Source organism: Budorcas taxicolor, chromosome 2 (assembly GCF_023091745.1).
Source record: "Budorcas taxicolor isolate Tak-1 chromosome 2, Takin1.1, whole genome shotgun sequence".
NCBI classification, from domain to species: Eukaryota; Metazoa; Chordata; class Mammalia; order Artiodactyla; family Bovidae; genus Budorcas; species Budorcas taxicolor.
This window is the reverse complement of record NC_068911.1, coordinates 117,876,778-117,896,517: the sequence shown is the minus strand read 5'-3', so window position 1 is coordinate 117,896,517 and position 19,740 is coordinate 117,876,778.

Sequence of the window (19,740 nt, the reverse complement as noted above, 5' to 3'; positions counted from 1 at the left end):
TTATTTTACCAACAAAGGTCCATCTAGTCAAAACTATGGTTTTTCCAGCAGTCATGTATGGATGTGAGAGTTGGACAATAAATAAAGCTGAGCACTGAATAATTGGTGCTTTTGAACTGTGGTGTTGGAGATGAACTCTTGAGCGTCCCTTGGACTGCAAGGAGGTCAAACCAGTCAATCATAAAGGAAATCAGTCCTGAATATTCATTGGAAGGACTGATGCTAAAGCTGAAGCTCTAATACTTTGGCCACTTGATGAGAACGGACTCATTGGTAAAGACCCTGATGCTGGGAAAGATTGAAGGCATGAGGAGAAGGGGACAACAGAGGATGAAATGGTTGGATGGCATCACTGAATGGATGGACATGGGTTTGAACAAGCTCCAGGAGTCAGTGATGGACAGGGAAGCCTGGTGTACTGCAGTCTATGGGGTCACAAAAAGTCAGACACGACCGAGGGACTGAACTGATTGGGTGATATGGAAGTATCTGAAAAAATTGGTTAAAAGAGATTGGGACTTTCCTGGCAGTTCAGTGATTAAAACTCCACACTTCCAACACAGGGGGTACAGGTTCAGCTCCTGGCTGGGGAACAAAGATCTCATATGCCATGCAACAAGGTTAAAAAAAAAAAAAAAAAAAGAGGTTGAAAGTACTCACATATGTTTTTCAGTCGTTAAGTCATGTCCGACTCTGCAACCCCATGGACTGCAGCACGTCAGGCTTCCTTGTTCTTCATTGTCTCCCAGTTTGCTCAAATTCATGTCCAGTGAGTTGGTGATACTATCTAACCATCTCATCCTCTGCCGCCCTCTTCTTTTGCCTTCAATCTTTCCCAAAATCAGGGTCTTAAAATAGTGGGGACTCGGGGTGTCTTAGAAGAGAGCTGTATTTTTATCTTTTTGTTTCTTTAAGTTCTATGCATGAACAACTTTAATAAACATGACTTTTTAAAGAAAAAGAATGTATTGACAAAGCTATTATTACAAGTTTTTCACACCCAGGGAAAGTAGGGTTTCTTTTTACTAATTCCAAGAATCCATCTCCCACATTTCCAAGGGCACTTAGTCTTAAAATTCTACAATATCTCCAAGCCATAGTTGGCCAAAAGCTGTTGGGTCCTAAGCAGAAGAAAAGTAACCCAGTCTCTGAATTTTTGCCATTAATAACACAAGACACAAGCCCCTCTGGGTGGGAAGAGGCCTGGTGTGCTGCTTAAAACATCAATATTTTACTTCCCAGTCATCAATCATTCACCAGCAGCTGGCAAACAGCACCTTCCAAGGGAGTATCTCCTGGTCTCCGTCCAGCACCAGGACCATCAATATTTTATGGCTGGGAGACGAAGTTGCTACACAGACACATTATCTCTGCCCAGGTAGCATACAGAGAAGTTCTTCCCTCCTCTAGGCAGCTCTGGAGCACATGGCCGGTGATACCCTCACACTGCTCCAGGTCTCCCTATGAACCCTGGAATCAAAGCATCACAGGCTGGGAGCATGTAGGCACCTGCAGAGATGCTCCTCCACAAGGGGCTTCGGGGCAGCCTTTGAAGTGCTCTCAGTGCTTTCCACTGCTCATGGTTGTCTTCAGCCCGAACCTCCTCCTTCCCAGACTTCAGGCACTAACCAAGTTGTAAACTGAATTTTTGGCTGATGGAACCTAAAATCTCTCCCATTCATCAAAAAGCACTTACTGAACAATGTGCCAGAAAACTAGAGAGGTGCTGGGAATACAAGTATATAGTACATGTATACACACAAGACAAGTTTGTAAGTATACCTGTCATCTCTCATGTTCTGAGCTTTTGCATACCAGTCATTGTTGTGGGCTTTTTACAGATGTGGCTTCCTATTTTTGGCCTTGCCATGCAGTATTTGAGATCTTAGTTCCCAGGGATCGAACTCAAGCCCCCTGCATTGGAAGCATGGAGTCTTAACCACTGGACTGCTGGGGAAGTCCTTAATTTTTTTTTTTAATGCAACCCATATTGTGTTGCACATTTTTATGCAGAGACCATGTATATACAAATCATAGGCAAAGCTTTTTGCTTTCTGTTTTTGTTTTAACTTTTATTTTGTGTTGGACTATAGTTGATTTACAATGTTGTGTTAGTTTCAGGTGTATAGCACAATGCTTCAGTTAGACACATGTCTATTCTTTTTCCAATTCTTTTCCCATTTAGGTTATTACAGATTATTGAGTAGAGTTCCCTGTGCTATACAGTAGGTCCTTATTGGTTATCCATTTAAATATGCATGCATACGAAGTCGCTTCAGTCGTGACTGACTCTTTGTGACCCCATGGACTGCAGCCTGCCAGGTCCTCTGTTCATGGGATTCTTCAGGCAAGAATACTGGAGTGGGTTGCCATGCCTCCCTCCAGGGGATTTTCCTGACCCAGCGATCAAACCTGCGTCTCTTACGTCTCTTGCTTCGGTAAGCAGCCACTGCCTTTACCACTAGTGCCATCTGGGAAGCCCATTTTAAATACAGTAGTGTGTATATGTCTTGAAACAATAGCTACTTTTACTTTTTGCTTTTATTGGCAATATATGCCATAATACTTTCTGATCTACTCAGCCTATGATCTTTAAAAATAAGGTTTTATGACACCTTAATTGATAGCAATCCAACAGGTTAAAAATGCTACTCTAGAGGCTCTCTAAGTATGATCTCCAACACCACAACTCCATATGTCATTTCCTAAGATGGTGTGAACTTTAATTTTAATATCAAGTTAAAATATAATTAAATTATACTTCAAGGCAGATGGATAGTCAGTCTAAGAGACTTCAGAAAAGATCTTACTTATTCTGTCCTTATCAAGCATATTGAGCAATAATGTACCACCAATACACTGCATCCATCTACAGAGTATAATTCTATAAGCTGTGACAGTTGTCTACAGCTCTGAATCCACCAAGATACAGCACATTCTGTCAGGCCCTATGAGTGTTTTCATGCCCTTTTGTAGTCTACACCTCAGATAGTAAAGAACCTGCTTGCAGTACAGGAGACCCAGGTTCAATCCCTCAGTAGGAAAGAACCCCTGGAGAAGGACACGGCTGAGTGACTAGCACTTTCCTCACTCTAACTCCATCCCCAGGCAACCCCTGATCTTCTCCTTGTCACTGTAAATTAGGTTCTACTTTATATAAATGGAATAATCCAGAATGACGTCTTTTCTCCAGCTCCTTATACTCAGCATAATCACTCTGAGATTTATCCATGCCACTGTGTGTATCAGTAGATCATTCACATGATCTTTTTAAACCTTTCCATTCTATGGAGAGACCACGTTTTGTATACCATTCCTCACTGATGAACATTTGAAGTGCTTCCAGATTTTAGCCTTTATACACAAAGCTGCTGTGAACATTCATGTCCAGCTCTTTGTGTGGACACGTGTTTTCACTTCTTTTGGGTAGATATCTAGAATTAGAATGGTTGGACCATATTATATATGTATGTTTTACTGCTTTAGTATTTTCTGATTATCAGATGTGTGATTCCTTTGAATGACACACCAAGAATAGATGGGTTCCCCTTCTACACTGCAGGCAGGAATGCAAATTGGTGCAACCACTGTGGAGAACAGTATGAATATTTCTTAAAAAACTAAAAAAGTGTTACTATATCATCCTGAAATCCCACTCCTAGGCATATATTCGGGAAAAAAACATAATTCAAAAAGATACATGCACCCAAATGTATATAGCAGCACTATTCACAATAGCCAAGACATGGAAGCAAAGTAAATGTCCATCGACAAGTGAATGGATAAAGATGTGGTATGTGTATATACAATGGAATACTTGTTGTTTAGTCGCTAAATCATGTCCAACTCTTTTGTGACCCCATGGACTGTAGCCCACCAGGCTCCTCTGTCCAAGGGATTTCTCAGGCAAGAATACTGAGTAGGTTGCCATTTCCTTCTTTAAGGGATCTGCTCTACCCTGGGCTCAAAACTGCATCTCCTACATTGCAGGTGGATTGTTTACCACTGAGCCACCTGGGAAGCCCACAATGGAATACCACTCAGGCATAAAAAAGAATGAAATCATGCCATTTGCAGCAACATGGATGGACCTAGAGATTATCACAGTAAAGGAAGGAAGTCAGAAAGAGAAAGATAAATGCCAAAGATATCACTTATATATGGAATCTAAAATAGGACACAAATAAACCGAGTCCCCACCTGCAATGTGGGAGACCTGGGTTTGATTACTGGGTTGGAAAGATTCCCTGGAAGAGGGCATGGAAACCCACTCCAGTATTCTTGCCTGGAGAATCCCCATGGACAGAGGAGCCTGGCAGGCTACAGTCCACAGGGTCACAAAGAGTCAGACACGACTGAGCAACTAAGCACAGCACAGCACAAACTGTGTCCACCAAACAGAAAAAGACTCACAGACGTAGAGAACAGACCTGTTCTGTCCCAAGGGGAAGGGGAATGGGAGAGGGATGAATTGGGAGTTTAGGATTAGAAAGAAAGATGCTAACTATTATATAGAAAATGGATAAGGTCCTACTGTATAGCACAGGGAACTATATTCAATATCTGGTGATAAAACAGAATGGAAAAGAAGATGAAAAGAGAATGTATATATATGTACAACTGAATCACTTTCCTAGACAGTAGGAATTAACACCAGATTTTAAATCAACTATACTTCAATAAAATAATTTTTTAAAAAACAAGAGTTAATATGTCAGACCACACATGCTCATTTCTGAATCAAGATGTACTTTGCTGCTTCGAGGCACCTGCAAACAATTAGATAGTCATTGGACCACCTGAGTTCTTATCCAAGCCGTGGAGAGGAACTCCTCAGTGAGAACAATTTAAGGTGGTTTTGGTTTTAGTCACTAAGTGGTGTCTGACTCTTGCAAACCCATGGACTGCAGCCTGCCAGGCTCCTCTGTCCATGGGATTCTCCAAGCACGACTACTGGAGTAGGTTGCCATTTCCTTCTCCAGGGGATCTTCCCAACCCAGGAATCAAACCTGGGTCCTGTGCATTGCAAGCAGATTCTTTACTGACTGAGCTACAAGGGAAGCCCTTGTAATAAAATGAAAATAAAATGAAGTTGCATCCTGGTTATATGCCTCTATTCATTCTTGTTCAACACACCAATTACAAACATTATTAACAACAAAACTATGGACAACAAAGCAGTGCTTACAGAGAATGAGGACTTACATGGAAGATCTCCAAATGTATTATTATGTGACAGAAAAGCTAGCTGCAAAACAATACTTCAAGCATAATTACGTTTATGTGTTTTTTAAAAATGTATACAGATGTGTGTGTGTCTGTGTGTGTGTACATGTGTGAGACAGAGAAGCTCTCTGCTCCCTCAACCCCCTTTGCTCAATCCCATCCTCACTCCAAATGGGAAAGGGGTCTTTTAGCTCAAAGACACACCAGAGTTCTGTATGAAAAGTGACCGGTAGCACAGGAGAGATTTGCCTCACATATAGGTGCTCTTCTCTGATGGACAGAAGGACATCACCCACCATTGTCAGGCAAAGATGAAGGTAGGGACAGTCTCTCAGGTTTGGACTTAGAATTGGAAGAAGATGAAGCATCCTGACTGAGGAGCAAAAAAGGAGCATCCTGACTGAGGGCCGGGGACACAATGGGTGGGGATTCCTCACTCACTGAGCTGAAAGACCAGAATCAGAACAGGAAATATTTTGCATCAACCTCTGTACCTGAAAGTTAGGGATCAGCTAACAGGAGTCCTCTGGCCCTTCAGGGAATAGCCTACGTGCACACCCTCCAGGTGTGTGAGAACATGTTGCACTCACATGCTGGTAAAGTAATGCTCAAAATTCTCCAAGCCAGGCTTCAACAGTACATGAACCGTGAACTTCCAGATGTTCAAGTTGGATTTAGAAAAGGCAGAGGAACAAGAGATCAAATTGCCAACATCCACTGGATCATAGAAAAAGCAAGAGAATTTCAGAAAAACATCTACTTCTGCTTCATTGATTACACCAAAGCCTTTGACTGTGTAGATCACAAAAAACTGTGGAAAATTTTTAAAGAGACGGGAACACCAGACCACCTTACTTGCTTCATGAGAAATCTATATGCAGGTCAAGAAGCAACAGTTAGAACTGGACATGGAACAACAGACTGGTTCCAAACTGGGAAAGGAGTACATAAAGGCTGTATATTGTTGCCCTGCTTATTTAACTTATACACAGAGCACAGAATGTGAAATGCCATGCTGGATGAAGCACAAGCTGAAATCAAGATTGCCGAAGAAATACCAATAACCTCAGATATGAAGATGACACCATCCTTATGATAAAAGTGAAGAGGAACTAAAGAGCCTCTTGATGAAAGTGAAAGAGGAGAGTGAAAAAGTTGGCTTAAAACTCAGTATTCAAAAAACTAAGATCATGGCATCCAGTCCCATCACTTCATGGCAAATAGATGGAGAAACAGTGGAAACAGTGACAGACTTTATTTTCTCGGGCTTCCAAATCACTGCAGATAGTGACTGCAGCCATGGAATTAAAAGATGCTTGCTCCTTGGAAGAAAAGCTATGACCAACCTAGACAGCATATTAAAAAGCAGAGACATTGCTTTGCTGACAGACGTCCAAGCAGTCAAAGCCATGGTTTTTTCATGTATGGATGTAAGAGGTGGACTATAAAAAAAGCTGAGTGCTGAAGAACTGATGCTTTTGAACTGTGGTGTTAGAGAAGAACTCTTGAGAGTCCGTTGGACTGCAAGGAGATCATATCAGTCAATCCTAAAGGAAATCAGTCCTGAGTATTCATTGGAAGGACTGATGTTAAAGCTGAAACTCCAGCACTTTGGCCACCTAATTCAAAGAACTGACTCATTAATAAAGACCCTGATGTGGGGAAAGATTAAAGGCAGGAGGAGAAGGGGATGACAGAGGATGAGTTGGTTGGATGACATCACTGACTCAATGGACATGAGTTTGAGCAAGCTCCGGGAGTTGGTAATGGACAGGGAAGCCTGGCATGCTGCAGTTCATGGGGCTGCAAAGAGTCGGACATGACTGAGCAACTGAACTGAACTGAACTGACACTCTCCAGGTACAAGGCACAAAAAATGACCTTCAGATGGGAAAGTTCATGGAAGGGTATAACAGGAAGCACACTCCTCTGCTAACAGTAGTCACAGTAGGGCACTCAGTTGGGGACCGGAGAGGACAGATGGGCCCAGGAAGAAATAAGAAGGAAATTTCCACTCTTCATCCTATGTTTATGTTGATATAAGATTTACAACAAATACGCGAACATGGGGTGCTTTTGCGGTTTTTATCATATGGTCTATCTGAATCAATAAATTGAAGGCTGCAAGGGGGAAAAGGTGGTAGGATAAATTGGGAGACTGGGATTGACACATACACACTACTATATATAAATGATAACTAATAAGAACCTGTGTATAGCACAGGGAACTCTATTCGGTGCTCTGTAATGAGCTATGTGGGAATGGAGTCTAGAAGACAGTGGATACATGTATACATATGGCTGATTCACTGAGGGCACCACTCAGCCTCCCAGCAAATGTGGGTTCAATACACCTGGCAGCTGAATTAATTCCATGGGACTGAGCACCAGCACTGAAGGGTAGGCCACTTAACTGCTTTGATGAAATTCCCTTCAAAAAGTCCTAATCTTAGAGAATCAATTGAGACTGCTCTAAATTATATTAATCTTAGAAAATCATATATTTAGCAAAGAGTAGATTTTAAAGAGTGTTCAGTCACAAGAAATCATAAGCATGGCACTTTGAAAAGCATTCTGACAGTAGCTCTGAAGGTTAAACACACAGTTATTATCAGTTCAGTTCAGTTGCTCAGTCATGTCCGACTCTCGGCAACCCCAGAAATTGCAGCACGCCAGGCCTCCCTGTCCATCACCAACTCCCAGAGTTCACTCAAACTCACGTCCATCAAGTCGGTGATGCCATCCAGCCATCTCATCCTCTGTCGTCCCCTTCTCCTCCTGCCCCCAATCCCTCCCAGAATCAGGGTCTTTTCCAATGAGTTAACTCTTCACATGAGGTGGCCAAAGTACTGAGTTTCATCTTCAACATCAGTCCTTTCAATGAACACCCAGGGCTGATCTCCTTCAGAATGGACTGATTGGATCTCCTTGCAGTCCAAGGGACTCTCAAGAGTCTTCTCCAACACCACAGTTCAAAAGCATCAATTCTTCAGCACTCAGCTTTCTTCACAGTCCAACTCTCACATCCATACATGACCACTGGAAAAACCATAGCCTTGACTAGATGGACGTTTGTTGGCAAAGTAATATCTCTGCTTTTGAATATGCTATCTAGGTTGGTCATAACTTTCCTTTCAAGGAGTAAGCGTCTTTTAATTTCACGGCTGCAGTCAACATCTGCAGTGATTTTGGAGCCCAAAAAATAAAGTCTGACACTGTTTCCACTGTTTCCCCATCTATCTGCCATGAAGTGATGGGACCAGATGCCATGATCTTAGTTTTCTGATTGTTGAACTTTAAGCCAACTTTTTCACTCTCCTCTCATAGAACCTAGCAATCTCACTCCTAGGTTAGATATCTAAAGGAAGTTAAAACATAAATTCACAAAAAAACTTATAACTGAATGTTCACAACAGAGTTATTCCTATGAGTCAAAAAGAGAAAGAGCTCAAATGTTCAGCAAATGATGAACAAATAAACAAAATGTGGTCTATCCACACAATGGGATATTATTTAACCACAAAACGGGATGAAGTTCTGACACACATTACAACATGGATGAACCTTGAAAGCATTAGGCTGACAGAAGCAAGACACAAAAGGCACACATCATATGATTTATGTATATGAAATGTCCAGAAAAGGCCACATATCATATGATTCATGTATATGAAATGTCCAGAATAGGTAAATTTACAGATATGGACTTCCCTGGTGGTAGATAAGAATCCGCCTGTCAGTGCAGGGGACACTGGTTCGATACCTGGTCCGGGAAGATCCCACGTGCCGTGGGGCAACTAAGCCCACCTGCCACAATTACTGAGCCCGTGCTCTAGAGCCCTCATGCTGCAGCTACTGAAGCCCACAGGCCTAGAGCCCATGCTCTGCAACAAGAGAAGCCACAGCAATGAGAAGCCCACAGCAAAGATTAGCCCTTGGTCACCACAACTAAAGAAAGCCTGTGCCAAAAAAAAAAAAGCAACAAAGACCCAGTGCAGCCAAAAATAAATAAATAAATATACACAGATACAGCAACGCACTGGTTGCCAGGGAATGGGAATGAGGAGAAGGTTGGAAGGTGATGGCTGAAGAGTGAACAATATCTTTTAGTTTTATTTTCTTAATTGAAATATATTTGATTTACAGTGTTGTGTTAGTTTCAAGTGTAGAGCAAAATGATTCCATTATACGTATACATATATTCATCCTTTTTCAGATTCTTTTCCCATATAAGTTATTACAAAATACTGAATATCATTCCCTGTGCTATACAGTAGATCCTTGTTGATTATCTATTTTACATATAACAGTGTTTATATGTTAATCCCAAACTCCCAATTTATCATTCTCCCCACCAAAATGATCTTTTTAGGTGGTGAAAATGACTAAAATTGACTGTGATGATAGTTACACAACTCAGCCAATATGCTAAAAAACATTTAATTGCATGTTTTAAATGAGTACATTGTGTGGTAGGTGAATTATTTCTCAATAAAGCCATTGCCAAAAAGGGAGAAAGAGATCTTTAAATAAGGTCCAGCTCACTCACTAGTATTAAGACAGCTTTCCTTAGATCTCAGCTAGAATGAAACCTAAGCGTTTTGCTGTTCACTTGTTCATTCATTCAAGAAATATATATGAAGTCCAACGTAAGTGCCAGGCACTAATCTGGCAGTGCCGTTAACAGTCACCAGCAAGAAATATGACTGTTATTAACAGATGGTGATAAGGAACCTGGAGAAAACAAATCAGGCCAAGGGGAGGGGGCAAAGAGGGCCTGGCCTGGCCTCAGCCTCCTCAGGGTGCTCAGGGCTCCTTCCAGACGAGGCAGTCACTGAGCCGAGGCCTGAGGGGAGCAGCTCCTGCAGGACGCATAGTAGCCAGGGAACACCAACTCCTCAAGCAGGGAATGTTTCTCTCTAGTCCTCATGGTCTTCATTTGGAGGTAGGGTACCAGACACTGAGAAGTTACATCTTAAGCCCCCATCACTGGCAAATCTGATACAGGAGCCCAGTTATCAAAGGCGGGCTGGAGTGGTATAAATTCAGCTCCCCAAACCAAACTGAACACACTTCTTTTCTTTGTTTCCTTTTTACTTTTTCTCTTTTTTGAAATTGAAATACAGTTGATTTACAATGTTGTGTTATTTTCTGCAGTACAGAGAAGTTTTGATTCAGTTATACACATATATACATGATTTCTTACATTCTTTTCCACTATGGTTTATCATGGGATATCAAATATAGTTCCCTGTGCTATACAGTACGACCTTGTTGCTTATACTTTCTATGATAATAGTTTGTATCTGCTAATCCTAAACCCCCAATCCATCCCTCTCCCACACCCCTGCCCTTTGGCAACCACCAGTCTGTGACTGTGAGTCTGTTTCTATTCTGTAGATAAGTTCAATTGTGTCGTGTTAGAGCCCACATGTAAGTAACATCATGTGTGGATATGCTTTCTTCTTCTCACTCCCCCTCTCCACAGCCAGCTTGCATTTCTCAAAAAAGCATTTGTTCATTAGCCCTGAAAAGAAGAGGATCTTTCCCAGAGGAGGTCAGTCTGTGGAGGGCAATGAGGGGTTTGGTTCACTGCTGCCCCTCCTTCAGGGCATCTGACTGCAAAGGCACAAAAGAAAGGCCCTGATTGAAAGGAGGTGTGTGTGAGCATCTCCAGCTGACCCTCAGGGCAGGGCCCAACCACCCACCCTTGAGGAGAGTTCAGTGTTCATGACTGTACAGACTGTGCTGGGAATTACAGCTCCAGGAAAAGCAAGGTGACTCAACTGCAATATGCCATCTAGCAAAATGTTCACTTAGAGTTTATTTATCAGAAATAAATCAATTTATATGGAACCCTGTCACTCCTCTCCAGACGGGTCCCCAGAGCCCGGATTATGGGGTCCCAAACAAAGGAAACTCCACAGATGGGAGAGATGAGAGCTGGTCATCGCTGGAAGATGAGCCATCGCGGAGAACAGTCTTCCCAAAACTCAAGCTCTCCAATCACCTTAAAAGTCTGTGTGGGAAGAAAGGGTAAATCTGGACAGACAGGAAGTAGCTGAGTGGTTGCCTGGGGCAGAGAATAGTATTAACTGCTCACAGCCACAAGGGATCTCATTGGGAGGAATGGAAAACTTCTAAAATAGGATTATGGTAATGGCTGCACGACTCAGTAAATTTGCTAAAAAATGAGTGAATTTTATGGCATCGTAAATTATTTTTTTAAAGTTTGCATGAGATGAAAAGTTACATTTGGGGGCAAAGGTGGCCATTTTAAAACATGACAGAACATTTGCAGCCACATGGATGGACCTAGAGATTATCATACAAGGTAATATAAATCAGGAAAAGACAAATATCATATGATATCACTTAAATGTGGAATCTAAAACATGACACAAGTGAACTTATTTACAAAACAGACTCACAGACATAGAAAGCAATCTAATATGATGATTATCAAAGGGGAAAGGAGGTGGAGGGGGGGATAAATGAACAGTTTTGGATTAACAGATACACAATACTACACATAAAATAAACAATAAGGACATATCATATAGCCCAGAGAAGTATATCTTGTAATAACCTATAATGGAAAAGAATCTGAAAAAGAATATAAATGTTATATATACAAAATCAAGTCACTCTGCTATAACCCTGAAATTAACACAACATTGTAAATCAACTATACTTCAACAAAGTAATTTTCTTTAAAGTATGCCTTGGATAAAGGAAAAAAAATAAAAATAAATAAAAGATGGCTGAAAATTCTTTGATGTCTCTCCCATTGAGAGGTGGGGTCTATACCCCTTCCGCTTGAAGGTTTCTGATAGCATCTACCAGCAGAGGTGGCTGGCAGTGACACTGTGTGACTTCCACCTTGTTAGCTGGGACCCTCCCCCTAGGCCCCAGGCTGGGAGGAGGTTCAGGCCGTAACCCCAGCTGAGCCAGCAGGCAGGTCATCCTCATCCAGACTTAGGTGAGGAAGACTTCAAACCCCAGTCATTCGAGTCTTCCCAGTTGACAACCAAGACATTGCGGTGAGATGAGCTGCTCTTGCAGTGTCCCCTTCAAATTCCTGACCTGCAGTTTGTAGACTCTTATTATAGCTTATGTCTGTTAACAGGGTAGCGACAGCAGGGTTGCAGAGGGTTGACCACAGCTGTCATGGCTGGGGCAGGATGTCCAAGTTCATCACAGACAGTCTAAAACAGAACTCAGCACCTGGGGCATCAGATTCTCCAGCCCCTGCTCAGGGGGAAAGGAAAGGAAAGGAAAGTCGCTCAGTCGTGTCTGACTCTTTGTGACCCCATGGACTGTAGCCTACCAGGCTTCTCAGTCCATGGGATTTTCCAGGCAAGAGTACTGGAGTGGGTTGCCATTTCCTTCTCCAGGGGATCTTCCCAACCCAGGGATCGAACCCCGGTCTCCCATATTGTAGGCAGATGCTTTACCCACTGAGCCACCAGGGAAGCTGCCACACAGCCATTTATCAGCACTTGAAGACATCGATTGTTGCCCGTGAATCGGTGAGCATCTCCAAAACAAGGAAAAAGTTTTTCTTTTTAAATGAGCATTGCCACTCCCTTCCCCACCTAAGCCTTCCTTGGCTTCAACAAACATGAAACAGCCAGCCACACAATGAAGGATTTCTTTGCCATTATTTCCTAGCAATTGCTCCTATACCAGGGGCTGAGACAGACAGATGAATACCTGGTAGTCCTCCCCTCTGAAGAGCACACAGTCTTATGAGAAAAATATATGCATCATCTTTGTCATTATTTACCTAACTTCTATCTTCCCCACTGGACTGTCAATTCCTCGAGGAACTGGGTCTCTTCTGTTCACTTAGTTATTCCCAGAAGGCACTTGATAAATATTTACTGAGTGATTTTCTTGAATTGCCAAGTAATAATCTCTTCAACACTGGAGAAGGAAATGGCAACCCACTCCAGTATTCTTGCCTAGAAAATTCCATGGATGGAGGAGCTTGGTGGGCTACAGTCCATGGGGTCACGAAGAGTCGGACACGACTGAGCGACTTCATGACACAGCTTCACGAATCTCTTCAACAGAGCTTCAAACAAGATCCTGAGTTATTGATGGGTGATATCCTTCCTAAAACAACCTAGGCAAATGGGCAGGGTTTTAGAGGAGAAATGAAACACCCAGAACAAGGCCCAGGAAGGCTGTATGGGGCCCTCCCAGGAGCAACTCCCTCGTATTTAGACCAGCTACCATCTCCCTAGGCTCTGTTTCATCCCTCTCTGGGATTTGTGACCCAGAGAAATAGCCCAGACCTACCTGAATGTACAGATGTGATAACTGGACCATAAAGAAGGCTGAGTGCCAAAGAACTGATGTTTTTGAACTGTGGTGTTGGAAAAGACTCTTGAGAGTCCCTTGTACAGCAAGGAGGTCAAACCAATCAATCCTAAAGAAAATCAACCCTGAATATTCCTTGGAAGGACTGATGCTGAAGCTGAAGCTCCAATACTTTGGCCACCTGATATGAAGAGCCAACTCACTGGAAAAGACCCTGATGTTGGGAAAAATAGAAGGCAGAAGGAGAAGGGGACAACAGAGGATGAGATGGTTGGATGGCTCATTGACTCAATGGACCTGAGTTTAAGCAAACTCCAAGAGATGGTGAAGGACAGGGAAGCCTGGCGTGCTGCAGTTCAAGGGGTCGCAAAGAGTCGACACAACTTAACAACTGAACAACAACCTAAATATCAGCAGTACCAATAAAAATAGGCTCCTGCTTACAAGTTCAGGGAACAGAAATACCAGGCCATGAATGTACTTCCTATTTATGTTTTTAGTTATGAAAAATGCATCTATTTCTTACCAGTTGTATAAGGAACTTCTTGTTTCTCATTCTAAAATTCCACTGTTTCAAGCTTCGAGGTCCCTCTCTGTCTAGTCCCCAGATCTTTATGAACAAAGTCAAATTTATAATTCCCCGTCCCTCTCTCCCTCCTCCTCTGCACCATCAGCCACAATCTCCTGAAACCAGAGCAGCATCAGGCTCACAGCCTGAACTCAGATCTCAGACTTTGGGCTGTCTTCCTCACCATCGTTTTCATTTTCGTGAATTTTACAGACCTTTTCAGTTTCAGAGATGAGGAGGAACAGCCTCGGATGAGAGCAGGGGAGACCCACATTAGCAGTCTGGTGAGCACATGCTCAGCCAGGGAAGCACCCCCACCTCACTCCAAACCCACCCCAGGTGGCGGAGGTGAGGAGCCCTCCTCTCCCTCGCATTAGAACGAAGTTAGAGTCAATCCTCACCAGGTCCAGTAGACCCCAGTGGCAAAGATAACTCAGCCAGGCTGCCAGCCTCTGACTGTTCTGCCGCCGGTATATCTGCCCGCTATAATTAGATCACTGGAGACCCCGCCAATGAAAAAGAGATTCATCCTGGCCTCCTTTCTCTCCCCGGGACTCTAGGCTACCTCCTTAATCCCTGAATCAGGTCTCCCCTCTGGGCTCTGAGTGAGTAAAGAGAGGCCAGGAGATATTTCCTTCCGAGGAGCACTTCTTCCTACTCTTGGCTCCAGAGGGGAAAATCTTTCTTTCCCATTTTGCTGACTTTTTTCCCTCCTTTTTCCCTAATTCTTTTTTTAAGATTATCCTCCTAAAAGAATTTTCAGGTGGAAAATTTGGGAAGTTCAGAAAAGTTCAAGGAGCTTGTGAATTCTTTGACCATATATAAGACTTTCTCTTTCTTTTTTTTTTTGCATTTCTTTTCCATGGGGATGGTCTTGATCCCTGTCTCCTGTACAATGTCACAAACCTCAGTCTGGGGAGGCCTTACAAATAGCTGTGAAAAGAAGAGAAGAGAAAAGCAAAGGAGAAAAGGAAAGATATAAGCATCTGAATGCAGAGTTCCAAAGAATAGCAAGGAGAGTTAAGAAAGCCTTCCTCAGTGATCAGTGCAAAGAAATAGTGGAAAACAACAGAATGGGAAAGACTAGAGATCTCTTCAAGAAAATTAGAGATACCAAAGGAACATTTCATGCAAAGATGGGCTCAATAAAGGACAGAAATGGTACAGACCTAACAGAAGCAGAAGATATTAAGAAGAGGCAGCAAGAATACACAGAAGAACTGTACAAAAAAGATCTTCATGACCCAGATAATCACAGTGGTGTGATCACTCACCTAGAGCCAGATATCCTGGAATCTGAAGTCAAGTGGGCCTTAGAAAGCATCGCTACGAACAAAGCTAGTGGAGGTGATGGAATTCCAGTTGAGCTATTTCAAATCCTGAAAGATGATGCTTGAAAGTGCTGCACTCACTATGCCAGCAAATTGGGAAAACTCAGCATGGCCACAGGACTGGAAAAGGTCAGTTTTCATCCCAATTGCAAAGAAAGGCAATACCAAAGAGTGCTCAGGCTACCGCACAATTGCACTCATCTCACACTCTAGTAAAGTAATGCTCAATATTCTCCAAGCCAGGCTTCAGCAGTACATGAACCGTGAACTTCCAGATGTTCAAGCTGGTTTTAGAAAAGGCAGAGGAACCAGAGATCAAGTTGCCTACATCCGCTGGATCATCGAAAAAGCAAGAGAGTTCCAGAAAAACATCTACTTCTCTTTTATTGACTATGCCAAAGCCTTTGACTGTGTGGATCACAATAAACTGTGGGAAATTCTGAAAGAGATGGGAATATCAGACCACCTGACCTGCCTCTTGAGAAACCTATATGCATGTCAGGAAGCAACAGTTAGAACTGGACATGGAACAACAGCCTGGTTCCAAATAGGAAAAGGAGTAAGTCAAGGCTGTATATTGTCACCCTGCTTATTTAACTTATATGCAGAGTACATCATGAGAAACGCTGGGCTGGAAGAAGCACAAGCTGGAATCAAGATTGCCGGGAGAAATATCAATAACCTCAGATATGCAGATGATACCACCCTTATGGCAGAAAGTGAAGAGGAACTCAAAAGCCTCTTGATGAAAGTGAAAGGGGAGAGTGAAAAAGATGACTTAAAGCTCAACATTCAGAAAACGAAGATCATGGCATCTGGTCCCATCACTTCACGGCAGATAGATGAGGAAACAGTGGAAACAGTGTCAGACTTTATTTTGGGGGGCTCCAAAATCACTGCAGATGGTGATTGCAGCCATGAAATTAAAATACACTTACTCCTTGAAAGGAAAGTTATGACCAACCTAGATAGCATATTCAAAAGCAGAGACATTACTTTGCCAACAAAGGTCCATCTAGTCAAGGCTATGGTTTTTCCAGTGGTCATGTATGGATGTGACAGGTGGACTGTGGAGAAAGCTGAGTGCTGAAGAATTGATGCTTTTGAACTGTGGTGTTGGAGAAGACTCTTGAGAGTCCCTTGGTCTGCAAGGAGATCCAACCAGTCCATTCTAAAGGAGATTGGTCTTGGGTGTTCTTTGGAATGAATGATGCTAAAGTTGAAACTCCAGTACTTTGGCTACCTCATGCGAAGAGTTGACTCATTGGAAAAGGCTCTGATGCTGGGAGGGATTGGGGGCAGGAGGAAAAGGGGATGACAGAGGATGAGATGGCTGGATGGCATCACCGACCCAATGGACATGAGCTTGAGGAACTCTGGGAGATGGTGATGGACAGGGAGGCCTGGAATGCTGCGATTCATGGGGTCGCAAAGAGTCAGACATGACTGAGCAACTGAACTGACTGACTGAACTGAAGACTTTCTTTTTCTTCCATGTCTTTGGTTTGCAAACTGAGTCATTGGATGGCTTTTTTCTCCCCAGCAAACCCATCACCCCTCACCCCAACCTGCCTGCTCCACTCACACAAACAGCTCTTCTGCCCCTTTCCTGTTTGCCCATTTCTGTTCCCCTCTAACCTTAAAAGAACCTAATTATAGTAATTTGATCACCAGGCAATTTAACCTAACTCCCGACTTGTACACCATTCCTGGTCTAACCTGTTCATTCTTTTCCTAGATCGAAGGAAGTAAGAATAAAGAATGAAGTATTTAAAGAATGGCTAGCTCTCTATCTCCAGTAGCCCCTTTAGCAATCCTGCAGGCAGATCTCACAGACAAGATAACACATGAAGGCAGTCAGACTGTCTGCACGCAATGCACAAGGATGTACACCCAACATCTTGCCTCGATGAGTCACTGAGATTCTCCCCAATCCCCCCTTTTCTCCTTTAGAAACTGTCTCATCTGAGCAGAATCTTGGGAGTTGTTCTCGGCACACAAGTCCACCTACTCCCCAGATTGCTGGCTTTGCTGATTAAAGCAACTTTCCTTTCTACTGACTTTTATCTCTTGACTATTGGCTTTTGAGCTGCATGCTGATGAACCTGAGGTGGGTAACACAGACTGAAAGCAGATGTCCTCTGGGGCACAGGCAGTGAAGGTTCCAGGGCAGGCCTGGATCCACTAGCCCAGCTGGCTTACTCGAACTCCGTGGACCTCAGGTTATCAGCCAGAAAGTGATGTCCACTTCACAGGGTTTTGAGTTGTTCAAACAAGATAACAGTTCTATCCCCACACTTAATGAATGCTTAGTGAAAGTTATCTCCCAACCCCTTTCATGGCCCCACCTCCATCCCCCAGCTATGCAGCTAAAGCTGCAAAATAGAAGTAATGCATTCCAGGTACAGAAGTGTCTATCTGAGCAAGGGATTGTCACCTCAGGTCTCCCCAAAGCTGAGCACACCAAGGTGTGCCTGCTTCAGGTTCCAGGGAGAGGGTGCCAAGCAGCGGGTAAGCCTTAAAATGAACAAAAAGGAGTTATGGTGAGCTGGTAACATTCTCCATGTGGCCTATTTGAGTTATAACAGGACAGGGAGAACTTGAGAGTCATAGTCAAGAAGGCAAATGTAGGCGCTCTTGAATGCAGGCAAGAAGAACTTTCAGAACAAATGTTCATCTTAGAGGCACTCTCCCCAGAAATAATTCCAAAGTTCAGCTTTTTATAAAAAGTGAACATTAGGAACTTAACGATACATAATTTATGAAGGGCAATTTTGCCGTATGCAGCAAAATCTTTTAAAATATGTATGTACTTTGACCCAGCAATTTCATTTCCAAGAATTTATCCCAAAAGATAGTGATGCCAAATGCAATGTGGGGACTTTACTTCTGCTTCAAACAGACTAACTAAAAAGACATTTGTAAGACTACCAAGAAAGGTTGATGTTTGACTTCTGGCTGGATATTGGATAATGCTCAGAAATCATTATTCATTTTTTATTAACTAAATTCTATGGAGTTTAGTTTTATTAACTAAACTTTATTCAGATTGCCGTAGGGTTTTTTTAATGCTTTTTTTTTTTTTCTTTCTTTTGGCTGTGCTGGGCCTTCAGTGCGGAACCTGGGCTTTCTCTAGTTGCAGCAAGAGGGAGCTCCTGTTTGTTCTAGTGTGTTGGCTTCTCACTGAAGGGGCCTCGTTAGTGGTGGCATGCAAATTCACCAGTCGTGACGCACGGGCTTAGTTGCTCTGCAGAGTGTGGGCTCTTCCCAGACCAGGGATTGAATCCGTGACCCCTGCATGAGCAGGCTGCGTCTTAACCACTGGACCACCAGGGAAATCCCTAATTCTTTTAATTTATGTTATTGTTATCTGTAGTAAAATACACATAACATAAAATGTGTCATCTTAACCATTTCTAGGTGTACAGTTCAGTGGCATTAAGTACATTACACTACTATGCAACCTTCATCACCATCCATCTCCAGAACTCTTTTTTATCTTGCCAAACTGAAATTCTAGGCCCATTAAACATTCATTCCCTCCTCCAGGCAACCACATTCTACTTTCTGTCGCTATGAATGTGACTATTCTCAGTTCAGTTCAGTTCAGTTTCTCAGCCGTGTCCTACTCTTTGCAACCCCATGGACAGCAGCACGCCAGGCTTCTCTGTCCATCACCAACTCCCATAGCGTATTCAAACTCATGTCCATCGAGTCAGTGATGCCATCCAGCCATCTCATACTCTGTCATCCCCTTCTCCTCCCGCCTTCAATCTTTTCCAGAATCAGGTTCTTTTCCAGTGAGTCAGTTCTTCGCATCAGGTGGCCAAATTATTGGAGTTTCAGCTTCAGCATTAGTCCTTCCAGTGAATATTCAGGACTGATTTCCTTTATGATTGACTGGTTGGATCTCCTTATAGTGACTATTCTGGGTGCCTTATTTTAAGGAGAATCCTACAGTGTTTGTCTTTTGTGACTGGCTAATTTCACTTAGCATAATGGTCTCGAGATTCACCGATGTCATAGGATGTGTCAGAATTTCCTTGTTCTTTGAGGCTAAATTATATTCTATTTAAGATTCCTTGACCCAATTTCAGTGTGGGATGGAGGTTTCCTCCACACAAACAACAAGCCATTCTTAGGACACTAGCTATGTGTCCTACTGAGGGAAGAGAGCAGGGCACAGCCATTAAAAGAATTACCCATCCATTAAGAACAGGACACGAAAAAAAAAACAGTGAGAACCTACTAGACCCAAGATGGTGGAAGATTAAGCTCCTAATAGAT